The sequence below is a fragment of the Mytilus californianus genome, unplaced genomic scaffold (genome assembly GCF_021869535.1).
Source record: "Mytilus californianus isolate M0D057914Y unplaced genomic scaffold, xbMytCali1.0.p SCAF_5, whole genome shotgun sequence".
Classification (NCBI taxonomy): Eukaryota; Metazoa; Mollusca; class Bivalvia; order Mytilida; family Mytilidae; genus Mytilus; species Mytilus californianus.
This window is the reverse complement of record NW_026262701.1, coordinates 62,726,806-62,747,834: the sequence shown is the minus strand read 5'-3', so window position 1 is coordinate 62,747,834 and position 21,029 is coordinate 62,726,806. Positions and strand designations below refer to the sequence as shown.

The following is a 21,029-nucleotide window of genomic DNA, read 5'->3' as shown; positions in this document are numbered from 1 at the left end:
CTCAGGTGAACAAAACGTCCGTTCATTTCACCGTGATGGAAAAAGGACATGATATTAGTCAATTTATAATTGAATTTGAACATTGTCATAGACCATGTATTTTCTATCACGCCAAAATACCATTTGACGTAAATATTGCGTTTAATATAAACCCTACGAGTTCATAGACCTTTGCTTGGAAAATTTGTGTAGAAGAACTTGACACTTTTTCACAACGTATTTGAAAATTATACGAAATAACAACAATTTACATGCACATCTTTAGACTGATGATTTGGATGGTTGGGATGCACACCTTTGGAACGATGTACGTACTTTATAAAATGAATAGGTTCAACATGACACTTTTCGTGCTCCCCGAAAAAAAACTCAGGAGCATATAGTAATCGCTTTATCCGTGATTCCGTCCTTCCGTCCGGTGTCCGAAACTAATGGTTTCCGGATGATAACTTGAATATCCCTTGCTTGATTAAAATAAAACTTATACAGATGAAATGTATCGGGGAGGGGAACAATGATTTTGATTTTGGGGCCAATACGTCAAAGGTCAAGTTACTAAAAATAGAAATATTTGTGAAATTGGTTTCCGGGTGGTAACTTGAGCTTACCTTACAAGATTGAAATTACGTATACAGATGGAGGCTATAGCAAAGGGGAAGAAACCCATTGACTTTGGGGTCAATAGGTCAAGATTACTAAAATTAAAAGTAGAAACATTTAAGAAAATGGTTTCCAGATGGCAGCTTGTGTTTAACTTGCTCGACTGGAATGAAATTTATTCCGATGGAAGATATAGGGATGGGAAAGTAGCCTACATATTTCGTGGTTCAGTAGACCAAAGGTCATGGTCATTGTCATTGTCATTGTCATAGGCATTTGCAATTGTTTCCAGATGGTTACTTGCGTTTCTTTAAAATGCTTGATTGGATTGAAACTTATACAGATGGAAAATATATATAAGGAAAAGGAAATATCCTTTTTATTTTGGGGTCAAGGTCACTTTTATTAATTTTTTTAAAGTTTGTTTGGGATTTGTATAAGACTTTGAATTTAAACACATTTAAACGGTTATCGATTAGTTTCAAGTAACACCTCAATATGTCCTTCCAAGTATATAAGTATTTAAAACCCTCTCCCTGAATGTGCTGTTTGGGAAGCATGAGTTGTCAGGACCAGCTTTTTACTTCTTGCTTAGCATAGCTGGCGAAAACCGGTTTTGAAAAATTGACATTGAAAGAGATATGATTTTGAGCTCAAGTACATATTTAAATTGATAGAATATCGTCTATTTTCAGATATTATTTCAACTGTACTGACAAATGGTATAGACGATCTATTTGACATTGATGGGCTGAATATCTTAAAGGTATACTATCATTTTGTGAAGTTTAACATAGACAAAAAGACAAAAAAACGCACACAAGTATATGTATGAATTTCTATATGGTTTAATGCATCGATCAGATCGTTGCCTGACCCTTCTTTATTTGTTCCCCGTGTATGTCTCAGCGTATTTGGTGTGATTATTTAGTTGTTATAATATGTTTCATTTTTGAAGTATGATTACTTTATCAAACGCTGCTAATCCTGTACGGTATTATTGTCTTGAGATATCTAAAAATTTGATCTTTAATTTATTGAAACAAGTAAACATCTAGACTAGATATTATAATTGATCTTTAGAGTTCATCATGTCTGTGAAAAGGTTATGTCCCATTAGAAAATAAGCTATACAGCTTGTAAAATCATTATAACATACATGTAACTTCTATTTTCAATGTTTCAGGTTTTCTGCTTTCTTCTTTGTGTTGCTGATCATGACGTTGCAGGAATTCCTTACCCTGATGATGATGCTCCTGTGCCTGAACTGGTCCGATACTATCACCAACTATGCTACACTTCCCTCTAGATTTGTGGCTTTTTGCTGTATGTCTATGGAATATACATCAGGTGTTCAATGTTAAAAAGACTAAAGAGAAGGTTAAATCTAAGAAAACGTAACAATCAGGTGCCATTACATTTAGTTGTAAAGACTATTTTGAATTGGCACCGAAATGGCATGTCTGATGTCGGATACAGATCTATGTGGAAAATTGTAAACGTTGGCTTTGGTCTTTGCGTCACACAATCAAGAGTGAGGCTTTGTTTAAAAACAATCGACCAACAGGGTGTATTTGACAGATCGCGTCGATGTCTGCGAGAGTATACTACAATAGAGGGCCAAACTATCTGATTCACGTCGATGGTTATGATAAGTTAAAACCTTACGGTATTGCTATACATGGGGCAATCGATGGATATTCTCGTAAAATGTTGTGGTTGGTAGCAAGTCCCTCCAACAACAACCCCAGATATATTGGTTACTAGTATCTTAATACAAAGGAAGAGACTGCCAAGGGTTATTCGAGCGGATGCAGCAACGGAAAACATAATAATTCGAGATTTACAAAGATCGTTGCGATATAATCATAACGATGATATGTCAGGACGGAAATCTTTCCTTATCGGTAGATCTGTTGCAAATCAACAAATAGAAAGGTTTTTGGGCACCTAAAAAACGAGTGTTGCCCAGTTTTGGAGGAATCGCTTTCAGGATTTCCAAGACACCGGACTTCTTAATGTATCATGTCCATTACATAAAGAATGTGTCCGATTTTGCTTCCTCTCCTTAATCCAACATCAGTTGGATATGTTTGTTGAAAACTGGAATTCCCAAAGAATAAGAAGACAACGTGCTGAAGTTTTAACACCAAATGGTATTCCAGATATGCTATATTATCAACCAGAGATCTTTGGTGGGAGAGATTTTTCATTTCCCTAACCCTGCACCTTACAAACAATTGACAATCTTACCGTACACAGATAACTTTCAGAGCGTGGCTGTATCAATGAATTTGTTACCATTGTCGAGTTGCTTACTGGAATGAGACGAGATTAGTTTCCCATTATCAATTCATATGCTGACGCCGAGCGTTTGTTTCTGACATTGATAACTATAATAATAATTCTTTATTGTCATATAAGTAAAATGATACTTGTGACATAAAACAAATAATAACATCAACAAAAAATAACTGATAACAGCCTTACCTAATTGACAAAATGGCTAATATGTATTTGTAAAAACAAACTTTTGAACAAGAATTATTTGGCATATGATATCAGTCAAAGACATATAACACATCGGTATCTGTTCAGACTTTTTTCTTTTCTGGTATTAAATTATATAATTTGTGAAATACATCCATGCCGGAAACTCAAATATACAAAACATACCGTAAACAGACAAAACTGTTTCTTGGTCTTGGTTCAGTTCGTACTGTAACATTAAGAATTCAACGTAAACAAAATGAAACTAAATAATTTTGGTTTTTCCGATTCGTGATTTATACTTTTAATGACAATGATATATAAACAATATTGTGATTTGAAAAGCAAGTGTCGAGCACTTTTATGAATTCATCCCTAAGAAAACATAATCAGAAATGATAATAGGCAAATAAAGAAATAAATAAAAAATGAGAACGAAAACAATATTACAAATTAAAACATCAAATGTTGATACATAATCATACAATTGGTTTTGAAGCCAAACATTCGTTACAAAAATATCTTGTTTTAACAAGCAGAAAGTACTTGAAGTAGACCTGTTTTTCTGACATTAATAATGTCTATAGACACCTTCATCCTGCAATATCATTTGTAACAAAAGTGTTGTTTTGCAAAGACATTTGGAGTTTAATGCATGAATTTTAATTTAAAGTTAGTGGTATAAACCGGACAGTACGAGCCTTAAAACTCGAACGTGGACACCGACGCCATATTTGGGCCTAAACCCTGGACGCCGACGCCACATAAGACCCTGAAATAGGGACGCGAACACCACACCTTAGGGTTGGACCATATACACCCTGACATCGGGACGCTGACGCCATATTTGGCCCTGGACGCGGACGCCGACACCATATAAAACCCTGAAATCGGGACGCGAACACCACACCTTAGGGTTGGACCATATACACCCTGACATCGGGACGCCGACGCTATATTTGGGCTAAACCCTGGACGCCGACGCCATATTTGAACCTGAAATCGGGACGCGAACACTATACCGTAGGGTTGGACCATGTGACCCTGACATCGGGACGCCGACGCCATATTTGGGCCTAAACCCTGGACGCCATACCTTAATGTTGGACCAGGCTACCCTCCAAGGAGGAAACTATTAGTGACGTCACACCCTTGAAAGTGGACATGAATTCTTCTTAGCTAAACGCTAACCCTTTAAACCCAACCCCCTGGATAATAAGTCTGTGATAATTCTGAAAAGGAATAATTTCCACATCAACCTGGCGAGTTTCTATACACCACTTCCTTCGCCCGCTTAAGTTACACAGTGTCTTCGTCCCAGAATAAGCCTTGCATGGGAACAGAGTATTCAATGAAATGTATACTTAAATAAGTAACTACTAAGACATGCTTATAACAACTGTAAGAATTCTCCAAGATATACTATTTATATTTAATCAGTTAATCAGATAAACTGTCACTCAATCCAGTAGGCGGTACTATGAATAGATGCACGTGTAAAGATAATTGGATTAAAATGTTTGATATCATTACATAAAATATGTTAAAATGCATTACGAATGCTACTTCAAAGAACTTAAGTAAACAAACATATAGAAAACAGGTTTATAAAATACGTGTATTTTTAATAGTGCTGATATATAAACACCAGTTAAATTAAATAATCAATGAGAAGAAGCTGGTTGTTTATCTCTTTAATAATTAGTGTAAACAATCGTAAACATTCAGTATTATTGCTTTCCGACTTCTTTGAACCACTTAATTAATATCATACGGTCATGATTAAAATGACACCCCAAATAATTAGATGAAGGGGATACAGCACATCTGGTAATTAAAAATAAGATATCTTTATACACTTTCTTTCAATAATATGTATGCAGGTGTACACTAGTTTTATCTGGTCCTAATTAACGGACATAAGCAACAATTATAGAAATATCGTCTGTGACATAAAATATTTATCTTTTTTTAGTTTTTAGATTTCTTATCTTATAAGCATGACAACCGTAAACATTCAGTAGTATTGCTTTCCGACATCTTTGAACCACTTGATTAATATCATATAGTCATGATTAATATTTTACCCCAGATGATTTAACTAAAAGGATGAAGCACATCTGGTAATTAAGAATTGTTTCTCATTTAACATATATTATATTTGAAAAGTCCACGGTCCTTATAATAATTGATTTTTATCTTCAAAAATACACGGATAATGTATTTAAATATTTATATACGAGGAGTTTGGATGGGTTTTACAGAATAGAGAATAATGGGCAAAAAATAAATAAAGAATAGAGAAATATGGGCGAGAAAAATAAATAATAAAGAAATATGACAAAAATATCAAGAATAGTGAAATATAGGCTGCTAAAATATAAAGAATAGAGAACTATGGGCTGCTAAACTGTAAAAACAAATATAGAGGAATATAGGTAAAAACAAATATGAATATATATATAATTACATATATTAGTCACATTTTTTTTTTATTCCTCCATTTTTTTAATTGTTGTGCACGAGAAGGAATTATTTCTGTGCAGAGAAACTAGAACCGGTTTGTACCGGTTTAAATTAGACGATACTGGCTCGGTAGGTGGGCGGCTCTAAGCAATAATAGCATACGGTCCAATCAAAAAAGTTTTATGTCTATATATTCCTATAAATAAAGAACGTATGCTTCAAAAGTCAACATGATATGCCTATAGAGTCACATTATGATTCCGAAAAATGACGAACATAACTAAATGCTTAAGGAACAGAGATAATTCAGGAAGATTTACTCTTTATACAGAAACGATAAAAGTTTTTTATTGACCACAAATTGAATTATAATAATTATTTCAACCGAGCCGTACAGAAGATAAATTCCTCTGTTCTGGAACCTGTGCTAATATATTTATGCACGACACTATTTACGTGTGGTCTGTTGCAAGGCCAAATTTCTGTTCCTATCCAATATACCCTCATTTTCCAGTGGTAGTCCAAATTTCTCTGACCTTTATCCCGAATGGCCTCTATTACAAGAACTACCTATTGTATTTATTGTTAACTTGTTCTTGTCCTGAACATGCATGAAATATTTGCCACTGGACGTTAAGGAACCAACAATCAATCAATCAATCACTATTTACGTTTATTTCTTAAATACGGTTTTAAGGTTAACTATAATTAAGCTATAAGAGAGAACTAAAGGTTAAACTGGAATGAACACTATGGACGAGTTTTGCTTATTTATAAATAGCGAAGACTCGCTTTCAACGTTTGCAAATAACGTAGGTGGCAATTTCAAATTGCGCCTTCCAAAACGGTATACTTTGGATGGATCGTTGGAATGTGCATTATTGGAGTTGTCGTTCATACCGGAATTAGAAGCCTCAACGAGACGCATTTACTTCTGTTCAGATTTCGAGCACCAGTCGTACGTTAGGGAAACGGCTCTAACCTATTCTCCAGTCGATAAGATTATTGAATGAAGGTATCACGGACGTTACGTTTGATAAACCAATCTATTTTACGGTTACCAGGAACGAATTGTATCACGTCGAATTTGTTTTGAGAGACGATCATCTGCAAGTATGTCGTCTAAAAGATGACCACGTATTTCTCTTGCTACACTTTCGAAGGAAGTGAAGTAAAAAAAATCTATAAGAGAAAACTACACACTCTCATTATGGAAATTATGAATATGTATGATTGCAATCTTTGTCGTAAAGTGTATGTGTGGCCGCACGATCTTTGAAGACATATGAGAAGTAAGCATTCTTCCGATGAGCAACTATATTACCTAGATCTAACCCAGCAGCAGTAGCAACAACAGCAGCAGTAGCAGCAACAGCAGCAGCAGCAGGATGCTCTCGTGTTCAGACACCCTTTTACCATGATCGTGTCAGGTCCAACATCCTGCGGAAAAACTCATTTCATGAAAAATATGTTTCAACAAATAGAAAGGCTGTGTAGTCCTAGTCAAGAAAGGATCGTTTGGTTGTATAAAAGGTGGCAACTTCCTTACGAGGAAATACAACGAACAGTGCTTCCACGCGTTGAATTCATTCGTAGAATTCCTTTTGATCTCGAAAGGGACGATTTTTTCGATCCCAACATTCGAAACATGATCCTATTAGATGACCTCATGTCGACATCGGCCAAAGACTCAAGAATAAATGATTTGTTTACGGAAGGGAGTCACCATAGAAATTTATCAGTAGTCGTTTTAAATCAGAATTTATACTTTGGCAAAGACCCAACATAGAGACGAAACTGTCATTATCTCGTTCTCTTTAATAACCCAATTGATCGACAGCCAAATTGAATCATGACTCTTGGCCGACAGATGTATCCTTATCGAGGGGACTTCTTTATCCGGAAATTCGAAGAGGCAACGAGGAAACCTTTCGGGTACCTTCTTGTTGACCTAAAAGCTAGAACCTCGGAAGCATCCAGATTGCGCACAGAGGTCTTGCATGTCGGTAAAGGAGATTCCGCGACACAAGACGGAAAGATGGAGGACGACCGTCTCTCCGATACATTTGAAGACGATATATCGGTCTCATCAGAAGAAGACATTGCCGAAGACAAAAAACGCATCTGTTTCGTCGGAAGATTCTCAGGGACGAGAAGATCTCATAGCATGTCGGGACTGCGGAGTATTGTTTGCTCACATTCGTGGATTGGAAGCCCATAGTCAGCAAGGGTGTGGGAAGAAAAACGTCATTGCTCTCCCGACGACCGGGAAGGACGTAAAGGATGCTTTAAGCGGATTGCCCGTGACCGTTTGCTGTGCAGAAGACTTGCCTAGCTATGTCAGCGACAGACCTAGAACGTTTGTGGTCAATACGGACAACTGTGATCAAAAGGGTAGTCATTGGGTTGCTTTTCATTTTCCCGCATCCGGTCCTACAGAATTTTTCGACTCCTTAGGACGATTACCGGAAACGTACCAACGCTATTTTAGAAATGTACTCATCGTTAATGGACCGCAATACTGTGTTGTCAGCAATCAAATTCAACCCGATGATTCAGATACCTGTGGCCTGTATTGCATTTATTACCTCAAATTGAGATGTCGGGGACTCAAGATGATTGATATTATAAACAACTTTTCTTCCACTTACTTGTTTAAGAATGACAGCAAACTCGTAGCCATATTTGGTTAAACAAAAATAATGATACAAAAAAAAAGAAAAAAAAGAAAAAAAAATCGTAAACCACCCACATGTTTGTGTAGCAGGTCTCTAAGTCTTGAACCAGATCTTGTATCTAGAAGTGTGAGAGAGAATTTTCAAATAATCCTAAAACCACTTTCAATGGTGTGACGTCACTAATAGTGTCCACCTTGGAGGGTAGCCTGGTCCAACATTAAGGTATGGCGTCCAGGGTTTGGGCCCAAATATGGCGTCGGCGTTCCGATGTCAGAGTCACATGGTCCAATCCTAAGGTATGATGTTCGCGTTCCGATCTAAGGGTCTTATATGGCGTCGGCGTCCAGAGTTTAGGCCCAAATATGGCGTCGGCGTCCGACGTCCGAGTTTTAAGGCTCGTACGACACATATAATACTACTAAAGTTGTTTTGACAGAATTGCTTCAGGACTATCTCCTCAAATTTGATTGAAATGAACGTGAGGTCAAAGGAACGAAGACCACACCATTGTCCAACAAGGGTAGACATATTGAAATGTCTCGCCTGATTAATGTTCATAATTGCATTTATGTTGAAATTAAAAAAAAAAATAGACAATCATTACCTTCTTATATTAATATTGCAATGGTCAGTGAGTTCAAGGTGAGATAAACCTTTTCAGACAGACACGTAGGCAGTACAACAAATCCATACACCAAATATGTGAACAGTATCACCAAATAAGAGAAATTTAACAGTTGACAAAATTCACCATGATAGATAAGATCGAGTTCAAAGAACACCTGCCAGACAAATATATACACCATACAATCATTACATAAACCGAAAAAAAGTTCACATATTACTTACAGTATGAAAACAGACCAACCAAAAAACAATTAACATTGACCAATGAGGTCAAGGTCAAATGATTACTGCAAGGCAGACATGTACACCTTACGACCATACTATACACGATATATATACCGCGTAGTTGACTAACAGCTTATAGTATCTGAGAAATAGACCAACCACAAATTCTTAACTTTGACCATTGAACCTTGAAAATGGGGTCAAGGTCAGCTGACATCTGTCAGTTGGACATGTACACATTATAATCATTCCATACACCAAATATTGTTGCCATATTGCTTAAAGTATCTGAGATATGGACTTGACAACGAAAATTTAACCTTGTTCACTGATTCATGAAATAAGGTCGAGGACAAGTGAAAACTAATTGACAGGCATGAGAACTTTGCAAGGTACATGTACCAAATCCCTTTTTTTGTACTCATAACAAGAGAGAAATTAAAGTTAAGAAAAAGCTTTACTTTTTCCTCAAGTAGTAAAAAAAATAGTTACCGAATCATAAAAAGGATGTCAATGACAGTTCATTACATAAGGCATCTATATACAACGTATGAAGCTTCCAGGTTTGCTACCTTCTGAAATATTAAGCTGATATGTAGTGAACTAACGCTTCCGACGACGCTGTCGTTATCCCTTTGTCTCGCTTTCTGCGACAAAGTCACAGGTGAGATAAAAACCAGAAATCGATGAACAAAGTCGAGGCCTTGAAAACAGACATATATCTTTGCATATTAGAATTTACAAAAAGAAGGCTGTAAGCAATAGCATAGATATCATCAACAAAGAATGTTATATTACAATTGACTTCATCAAAAATATCGTTAATAAATGTATGTTATTCGGAGCTCCCCTGGAAAGCTGCGAGGGTACCGTGGTATACATGAACACTCTCAAACAGGATTAATGGAAATGTGTCACTAACATATGTTAAACCCACCACCAAGGACAAATCCCCAACCCAATACTAAATATCAAAAATGACATAGGACCCAGATAAGAACCATGGGAAACACCTGGATTTATCGATACCCAAGAAGATTCATGTTCGTTAAAGAAAGACTACTCTTCGCTTACGATCATTTAAATAGCTGCAAAACCAGTAATACTCATTATTGAAGTTTATAAACCAACACTCTATGCCACACACGGTCGAATACTGATATTGAAAAAAAACAATTCTTATGTCTTTCCCCTGGTCTAGAGCTCTAGTTAAAACATCTGCCAAGTATCAGTTAATTAACGGTAGAATCTTTCAGGGTAAAACCAGACGGATGTCCAGGCAATCGGTTTCGAATTAATCACATATTTGAAAATGTGTACATAAATATATTTTGGACTTGACTTTTGTCCTTGACAATCATAGGCATCTGAGTTCTTGATAAGAACTAAAAATGTACGAAGTTTGGTCAAAATCTATTGGAGGATGTTGATTATAGTGTTCCCAAGGATGATACGGACTGGCGAACAGAATGACGGACGGATGTACGGATTGACTGTAGTGGTCCATAATACCAAAGGACCTTTGTTTGAAAGCCGTTAAATATGCAAAGGTTTAAATGGCATCAGGATGCACAAGCAAAGTTGCAATTTAATAGTTTAACCACAATACAAATCCAGATTACAAAAGAGGAAAGCGAATTCCAATATTTTCCCCAAATTTTCTATCACTTTTTATTGCGACTGTGACCGTGACCTTTGACGAAACGACTCTCTAAAATAATAATAAAGTTCGTTCATACCTAATGTGTAACAACATCCTTAAGTTATCATCCAGAAGTTGCATTTTTCTTGACCCTTGACGAAATCTCCCCTTAGTGTATATAGGTATGTAATAATATCCTTAAGTTTTGTTTGAAGTGCAAACTGTTTGAGTTACCGTAAAGAAAACGACATGTTCCCTAAATTTTCTATTAGATCCTTTGACTGTGACTGTGACCTTGACCTTTGACTAAATGACACGTACCTAAATATTATGGTTCTTCCATACCTGATATGTAACAATATCCCATATAAGTTTGTATCAGGTGTAAAATTTTTGAGCTTTTGTCTGGAAACCAATTGTTAACGCCCGCCCCTCCCGCCCGCCCGCCCGCCATCACCAAACCAATAGCCGAGTTAAATATTGTTGCAACTCGGCAAAAATTCGGTAAAAAATGGCATTTCAGGGCGATAACTCCAACCCTTTATATCCAATTTTTCTGATGGGCAGATAGAACTTTAATTGTTGATTGATTTAACAATTTACATTGGTCATCTATCTTTTATATTTTTTTAGATAAACAGCCCAAAAAGGCAAATTTTAGAAAGAAAAAAAAATACATTTTAGGTAAAATTCTTGATGTTTGGATTTCCTTGAAAATTTCAGCAGTGATCTTTATTGGGCAGTCACTTAAGGCATGGCTGTAAATATGTGTCCCTGCTTAAGGTAATTTTTTTCTGCATCTATTATACTTTTGAAAATATAAGCCAACCGAAACATTGTATCTTACCTCTATATTTAATTGACAGTGACGGATGTTATGGTTTTTTTTTTCGACGGGCATATAATTCACAAAATATTCTAGGCACTCTAGCTAAGGATCATTCATACAAATTTCGGCTACAATTAGTTCAATAGTTTCATAAAATAGATTTTACTACGACAGACCCTAAGTGGTGGCAATAGATCACATGGACCTTTATCGACAATCACAATAGATATAAGAAGATGTGGAATGAGTGCCAATGAGACAACTTTCCATCCAAGTCACAATGTGTTAAAAGTAAACAATTATAGGTCAAAGTACGGCCTTCAACATGGAGCCTTGGCTAACACCGAATAGTAAGCTATAACGGGACACAAAGATGACTAGTGTAAAACCATTCAAACAGGAAAACCAACGGTCTAATCTATATAAAAACAAGAAACGAGAAACACTTATGAACCACTGAACATCAGGTTCCTGACTTAGGACAGGTGCAAACAAATGCAGCGGGTGTAAACGTTTTAATAGGCGCCAACCTTCACCCTAACCTGAAACAATAGTGTAACAGCACAACATAGAAAGACAAACTATAAAATATCAATTGAAATGGCTTAACTCAATCAAAAGACATATTAACAAAAACAAGCGAACCTACACTGAACGAATAAATTTGATCTATGACACAATGTAAATACTGGCAAATTTAATAAAACAAGGGGGTTAGATGTAAAATAATATCAGAAAGACAACCATAACCTTGGACAAAATGCCGCCAAATAAAATAACGTACACAAGTAAATAAAAATAATTTTGTTGTAAGCTATACATGGAGTACGGAAATATTTTTTACAAAATAAATAATTTTGTTGTTCATAGTACGAGAACAGAAGTGAAAATTTATCGTCAAACCAAACACTTATCAAAGGTGGTATAAAATAAAAAAAGTGAGACGAGATATAACACTAATAAGTAAACATTAAATAACAAAAATGCATTACAAATTGTATCAACAGGTCAAATTAACACGAAAGTACAATTTGAGAGTACTCGCAGTTACTGAAAGCTAGTTAAAAGCCAAAAACAATTATTACTCAAAAACACAAGTCCGTAATTAGTTCCTTTTTCTCCCAATCAAAGATTCATATTGTGGCATCCCATCTTGGTATTGGATTCCGAAATTATACAAGTCTTTATGCAAACAGCGTTTTAATGCCGGATCTGCCAAATGTACCACCAAACCATTCTCTAATCTTCTAACTTTTATCTGCAGTCAAAACAGGCCGTCAAAATTATTGTGACATTAGCTATTCGACAAGCATCGTCGCTAGACAAGGACTACGATCCAGTCCAGAGAGAGGGGACTGGATCGTAACCCTTGTCTAGCGAAAATGTCCAACAAGTGTCATCAATTAAACGTGAAAATAAAAAAAAACTCGGAAGACCTAATGGATATCCTACGATCTAGATTGATATCTTATTGTAACCGCATACAGACTTTTGAATTGTTCACCCACTATACCACTATTCCTTATGAAAAACTAAAGCCAGACTCGAGTCGATATTTTGACATAGTTTTTTTTTAAAGTCAAATGGTAAGAGACGATATGAATACCTGGTCATGGAATGGTATTTACTTTATTCAGAAACACTCAATATCTAAAAACACTGAAGATGATACTGTCAAATTGCCAAACTTTTTGATCGACAACATATTTGTCTAACTCGATTGACGGCTTCTACTTGTTCTTCTACTTTTACATTGTAGTGACCACCTTCAACATATTGAAATGTACATGTATGTCACATGGACTACGCCTGGCTTACCGGAACAATATTTACTATTAAAAAGAAAATTTGATTTTTTTGGAAACCAAAAACGATTTCAAAATATTTATACAGAAGCGTATTAGCGCTGTACATAATTTATCTTTTTAAATTTTTTTCCTATGTTTGCGTTATAACGCAAACTTTTGCGTTATAACGCAAACCTGAATGAATGCTGAATGCTTAAATTTTATATTTCGACATTTTAGTAAGCAGGCGAGAAATCTAACCGTATCGAATCTTGTTGTTCTACACTTTTGACTTGTTTTGTGTGCAAGGAAAACAATTTGTTAAAAATCGATCCTTTGTTTTAAAATTTTCTTAAGGATTATCTAGTAAATACTCATAGGCAGATCCAAGGGGGCACTCTTATCTGAATTTTTAGATAAAAATCATGGGGATATTTTGCGAAATCGGGTCCCCCTTATAGAGCCAACAAAGTAGCTGCAACCCACCCTCACCCCCTCCCCCACCTTTTTTGACTTGGATGGAGAGTTGTCTCATTGGCACTCATACCACATCTTCTTATATCTATATGATATCGGAAATGTCGACATTGTAAGTCGTAGAAAGAATATATCAACAAGTTGTATTCAAAATGTCGACTTTCTTTTTATTATGTCCACTTCCACAAATAAGCATGTCGACATTGTACTGAAAATTTGTCTACATTATTCCGACATGTCGAAGTCAACATGTTTATATTAAATAAACATGTCGACATTGTAATGCAAACTTGTCTACATGTAAAAGTCGTCATGATAATTGATTCCAGATTGCTGCACACAAAATTATGGAAGCTTATAATAGTCACGAGTTGATCAGTTCTCAGTTCAACCTGTTGACAAAAATAAGGGGTAAAGTTGCATTATAACAAACCTTGTGAACTTAATTTTGTGTACTTGTTTAGTTATTTTCTAAACTTTCCGACTTTCCGAAAGTGCACTTGTTAACTTCTTCTGAACAAGTTTACTTTGACAAAGTGAACAAAAAGTATAGACTCGCCTTGTGTACATGGTCTTTGTTCACTTGTAACATACAACCAGTCTGATAGTTGCATTGCAACAAACCTTGTATACTTCATTTTGTTTACAAGTGGAGTTATTTTCGAAACTTTCCGACTTTCCGAAAGTACACTTGTTAACTTCTTCTGAACAAGTTTATATTAACAAAGTGAATAAAATGTATATTCTCATCTTGTGGTGTTGTTTTTGTTCACTTTCCTTGCTAATAATGTTTACTTGTCGAGTTGTTTCTCACCTTTCTCATTTACTGAAAGTATACTTGTATTGTTTGTATCTAACTAAGTGTACTTTTCACAAATAAACTTGATTTCAAAATATTGCAAGTTCACTTGTTGAAAGTCAACTTGGTCTGAAATCTGTCGGCAGGGCTTGATATTTTAACCACGTGGTCTCAGTGTATATTTTGCGTACAACTCTATCCTGTCTGGATGCATGGCAAAGAATTATATTTTAAAGGTAAATATTCAAATTTCTTTATTATCACACCTTAGTTAGGAAATGCATGAGTGTTATATCCATCATCTGTCACCTGTGCATTCAATTTTTAAAACAGAGCAATTGCTGAACGAATTGAGACAGAAATCATACCCGATGTGCTCGTCAACGAAAAACATGGCCGCCATTTCTAAGACACATTTTGTCTATAGTCACCTACATTTATCGTTTACCTATTTATGAATACATTATCTCGTTAAATAAAACTTATTATACAGCCGCTTAGCAAGCAAGGCGGTATATGGGTCATTTTCAAAATCCGTCCATATTCTTGTCCGGCTAACCTGTGAGAAAAATTTTGGTGTCCTGCATATTGCAACGTAGATTTGTAAGTTCTACTACTTGCAGAAGAAAAATAAGGAATAGGTACCCAGATTGTCTTGGAAATCGAGCTCAAAGCTCTAAAATGACCCTAAATTGCATGTACCAAAAATACCAAATATCATATCAAAATAGACATCTTTATAGTTATTACAAAAATCATACAATTTTCCATTTTAGGATAGAAAATACAATGTAGAATGATCTTATAAAGGCATTCAATAGTAGTTGGCTATGGTTTCAGATTTATATTATTTGTTTATAGTGTCCTTGATATTTTGTCAACTACATGTGAAATGAACACGTTTTTGCTTGCCAAATAAAACTTCTGACACCCCTTTTTAACTAGATAGTGCCTCATCATTAACTCTACATATCATGATAATAATGGAAGCATAAAAAGATAACTCTGTAAATGTATCAACAACTATTGGCATTTAAGTAAGTAGAGGTAGCCCCGCATTTTTTTTTTACTTAGAATAAAGAATGGAAACGGAGAATGTATCAAAGAGACAACAATTCCACCAAATGTACAAAACAACCCAAGGCCAAAAATGGGCCTTCAACACAGCGAGAAATCCCGCAACCAGAGGCGGGCTTGAGAAGGCCCCGAAACACTAATGTATACTAGATCGGGAAAATGAACGCCAATCTACACTACGAAACATAGAGGTGAACCAAAATTAATAAAACATACAAGTGTAACAAAGGCTAGAGGTTCCTGACTTAGGACAGGCGCAAAAATGCGGTAGGGTTAAACATGTTTTGTGTGATCTCACTTGGTAAAAGAGAGGCTAAAGATACCAAAGGGACAATCAAACTCAAATGTGGGAACAAACTGACAAAGCCATGACAAGAAATGAAAAACGACGTAAAGACAAACAGCAACACAACACAAAATATAAAAATAAAAACTGAGCAACACGAACCCCACAAAAAACCGGGGTGATCTCGTGCTCCGGAAGGGTAAGCAGATCCTGCTCCACATATTGCTCAACATACGTGTAAATTCGGTAAATACAAGTCTCATATGGTGCTATCATTTTCAAGAAAAGAGTAGTTATACTTTCATAAATATATTAACTGTAACGGTCAACTACAACTTTATTATGTTGTGGACATTTATGTTGTGTGGTTGACAATATCGTTATGTAGGTGACAAAAAGCAAATGTCAAAATCGGTCGTTGAACACTGTAATAATCGAAGTAATTAGAAATAAATTTATCTTATGATATTAAAGAAAGAGTCATCATTTATTAGTACTAAACATTTAGATATCAACATAATTACTATCGTTATGTAGTTGACAAATTCCGTAATTTCTGTTATCTCAATTTGCATTAAAAATAATCTTCCCAGTTTCATTAAGATTGCATATTTTAGATTTTGTTCATATAAATAAGAGTTCATTAGAATAATTAACATTGAATTAAATTGATAAAATATTTTCTCAATTTCTATCTCAAATATGGACAGATTTTGAAAATGACCCATATAGTGTCTTTGATGTCCGTACGTCCGTCTGTTGACCTCCTTTTTGTATCCATATTATTTAGCCATACATTGAATTTAATAGAAGTCGACCTGCGTGATTTTTGAAGATTCATATAGCATAACATTGACCAAATCCTATTTTAGCAAGGGATACCAATATTGTATCTATCAATCTTCAAATATCGCTTGACGGGATTTCTATGTAACTTTTACAGACACTTAGCCATATTTTGAATACAGCTACTTCATATTTTCGATTTTAATATTTTTGGGGGTCTTCTGCAGCATAATTTGGAGCTTCATCATTTGAACTGTGCATTAATAGTGATCTATATTCACTGGATTTCTAGTTTACATATTGTATAAGCACAACATTGAAAACAATTGTAACAGTTACCATTCATACAATACTCGGGTACAACTACCATGATTTTCATGCGAAAAAAATCCGGTTACCGAAAAGGTGATGTACCGCTGGCGGATAGCTTGCAAACCTGCCCGCTCGATATCACGTTGTACATAACGTTCTCAAAATATTTCCTAAAATTCAGCCATTTCGCCCGTATAACAGGGGTAGAATTAACCTAAGTCGTATAGGGTCAATGTACCTTGTTTTCATACTGATACTGAGTGTAAGTAACGCAGAAAAGTATCAAATCACATCACGAAGTTTCCCGCGCTTCTCGAGGGAGGCAAACTTCAATATAAACACTTAATCAAAAGAAATCATGCATAAGTTCCGACATTAAACTTTATATATGCAGTATGTGTAAAGTTTGTTGTTTGTACTTTGCCTATTTGTGGACCCTTTTATTGTAGAATCCCATATTCACATATCTCCTAAAACGTTTTCTCTTAAAAGAGACTACACGAGAAACGATAATAAACAAGAAAATTTGTCTTCAGTACACTGATGCCCCATACTTTGACCATTTTTTTTAACCCGAAACGGGACGGACGGACGCACAGACCGAAAAACCTAATGCACCTCTACTATCGTCGGTGGTAATATGATAATTACTAATTTATAGAAAACAATCAGTAATAATATGATGTGGTGTCCTATCATCGCAAGACGCGTTTTGATTTCTTGAGAAATTATATGAATATCTTTGTACTTTGTGGACTTTTTGTAATAATAGATTTATACTTATTTTCAGGTTGTAGTATCGGTATTGATTGTCCTACACGGCGTTATTGGGTATCCTTACCCAGGCGATGATGCATCAACCGAAGATTTAGTTAAATATTAATTCTGTTGTTTATGTACAACAAGAGAGATTTGTGGGTTTCTCATGCTGTGTCATGGTATCTTTGTAAGTGTGTCAACAATAGAACGAATCAAAAGAAGATCGGGACTACGTAGACGCCAAAACCACAGTCCTACATTTCTTGTTCAGGAGAAGATATTAGAGCTCCGTTCGGAAGGTTATGCAAATCTTGGTTATAGATCCATGTGGAGATTACTTAACTCGCAGTACAATTTAACAGTCACACAAGAAACGGTCAGACTTTGTTTACGTGCTATTGACAGTGTAGGTGTAGAATCCAGAAGAAGGCATCGATTACACAGAAGAAGTTATTTCAACAATGGACCAAACTATCTGATACACATAGATGGCTACGATAAGTTGAAGTCATATGGTATAGCGATTCATGGAGCTATTTACGGATATTCAAGACGAATCTTATGGTTAAAGGCAGGTCCATCAAATAACAATCCTAGATATATTGCCAAGTTTTATTTAAATTTTGTGAAGGAATCCAGAAGAATACCTCGTGTCGTACGAGCGGATGCTGGTACCGAGAATGTCATAGTTAGAGACCTACAAATAGCTTTACGTTTTGATCATGGTGATGCAATGTCTGGATTAAGAAGTTTCTCAACTGGAAGGTCTACTGGAAATCAACGTATTGAAAGGTTATGGAGAAATCTTTCGGAAAGCTTCACGTCTTTCTGGAGAAATAAATTCGCGTACTTGCGTGATGCTGACATTTTTTGTACCACCAAACCACTTCATATCGAGTGTATCAGATACTGTTTTCTTCCGCTGATACGTAGCCAGCTTCAAGAATTCATGGAAACTTGGAATGAACATCGAGTAAGAAGACAGCGTCAAATTCAAGCTCACACAGGCGTCCCTAACGTACTTTACTTCCAGCCTCAAATGTTTGGTACATTTGACTATTCATTTCCCTTACAATGTAGCGTAGAAACATTGGACGAATTGGCTGTTGAATATTCAGAGGAATGGCCCATAAGAGGATGTTTCGAAGAATTTTTAGAATTGATTCGATATTTTACAGGCGAAGAACCAACACTATCCCTTATCCCACAGGACATGAACGAAGTTTACAAAATTTCTGTGTATTGATATATATGTGTGATTCTATTACAGGTCGCATTTAAGCAATATAAATTATTGCAGTAAATATATGATGTATAACCTGCAATAGCGTCCTGATAGTATTTAATAAAACCACATTTTATATTTTGGCTTTTTATATATATCGTTTGATTCAATATAGACGGAAGTATGTGAAGGTATTTGAATCGAATACAACGTTGTGAAATCTCTTCTCTAAATGATATGCATTTGTAACACGGTAGCAACATTGCATATCCCCGCGCCACAGTTGTTTCGATCAAATTATAAAATGAAACGCTTTAAAGGAAATGACATCAAAATAAAAAAATCCATTTAATTTTGGAAATATAATCAATCGCTATATACAGCTGTTGTTATTATTTTGTTAACAAACTTGTAATATTTCTAAGGTATACTATTCCAACAAATAAGGGTCTTAAGAGTCTTTTTCCAAAGTTGGAATTCCATCTTTTAATATTGAATTATTACCTTAACTTTTGTGACATTAATTGTTGAAAATATGAATGGTTGCTACATGTACATGTAGATATATTTCCACTCTATAAAAAGTCTGAGAGTCTTTCTGGAAAATTTAACAGAGTATTTTTTTAATCCAATTATGCTATTTAACAGCAATTGTTCTACTACTGTCGTGTCGGATAGTATGGATCATTGATTATTTTCCCAAATCAATAATAGAATAGAAAATGGAAACGGGGTCAACAACCCGACCAAAGAGCAGAAAACAGCCCAAGGCCGACAATGGTCTTCAATGCAACGAGAAATCCCGCAACCAGAGGCGGGCTTGAGCTTTCCCCTCAACAATAATGTATACTACAAATGTAGTTCAGCAAAATGGACGCCACTGTACACTTCGAAACATAGAAATGAACCAAAATTCAAAAAAGTACAAGACTAACAAAGGTTTATAATAAGTTATACTGTTCCAGAATATTTTTTTAGTCCCTAGGATTAGTTTTAAAATGCTGAAACTGAGGGGGTCTTTCAGCAATTTTACCTTATTTTATGGGGAAGCATGATAAATGCAGGGTAGCCAATTACATTTCAGGACATTCTGGTGTAAGTAGTATAATGACATAAAAAAATCATAACATTATGATATATACAATACATTATTCAAAACATAACTTCCCAGCCAGGTCGCAAAGATGTCGTGTGAATGAAAATAAGTTTCTAAGGTATATCATCATAGCGTATTGTCTACCCAATGATTACTTGGTTTAGGGAAAATAATGATTTGTGTTATTGGGAGAAAACTCTAGCGTAGAAGAATACCACATGTATTAATGATAAAAGATGCTTTGTAATACGGTCTTATCATAATGAAAAGATACCATTTTTTTTAACTGCTGTGTCGAATAATGATATAAAGATAAGAAGATGTGGTATGATTGCCAATGAGACAGTTCTCCATCCAAGACCTAAAGTAGTAAGTATAAGCAATTATAAGCTACAACTTACGGTCTTTAACGTGGCGCATTGACTCACACCGCAAAGTAAGCTATAAATGGCCTAAATGACTAGTGTAAAACAATTGAGACGGGACAAACCAACGGCCAGATTTATATAAAAAAACGATAAACGAAAAACGGTGTGAGTCGAGGCTCCACGTTGAAGGCCATACTGTGACCTATTATACTTGCTTATATTTAATACTTTAGGAGTTTAGGTCTTGGATAGAGAGTTGTCTCATTGGTAATCATACCAACACATTCTTATGTTTACATTTGATCCATATTCTTTAAATAACATCTTTTTGTTAGGAAATTTCAGAGAATATAATACCACAGTGGCATAATCTTAAAATTCATCTGGAAAAATAGCGGGAAAACAGTTCAATATTTGACAAGAGGGGCGACGAAAGACGATCCATCTTGAAATTTCTAGGTACCAAGTGGACAATTTTGAAGTAAAGCACAACATCTTAT

The 21,029-nt window shown here is 35.4% G+C and overlaps 1 pseudogene; it reads left to right on the top strand.

Annotated features, from left to right (window-relative positions):
• The first annotated feature begins 8,858 nt into the window (after positions 1-8,858).
• On the top strand, positions 8,859-19,186 carry LOC127702738 (uncharacterized; annotated as a pseudogene).
• Positions 19,187-21,029: the final 1,843 nt, after the last annotated feature.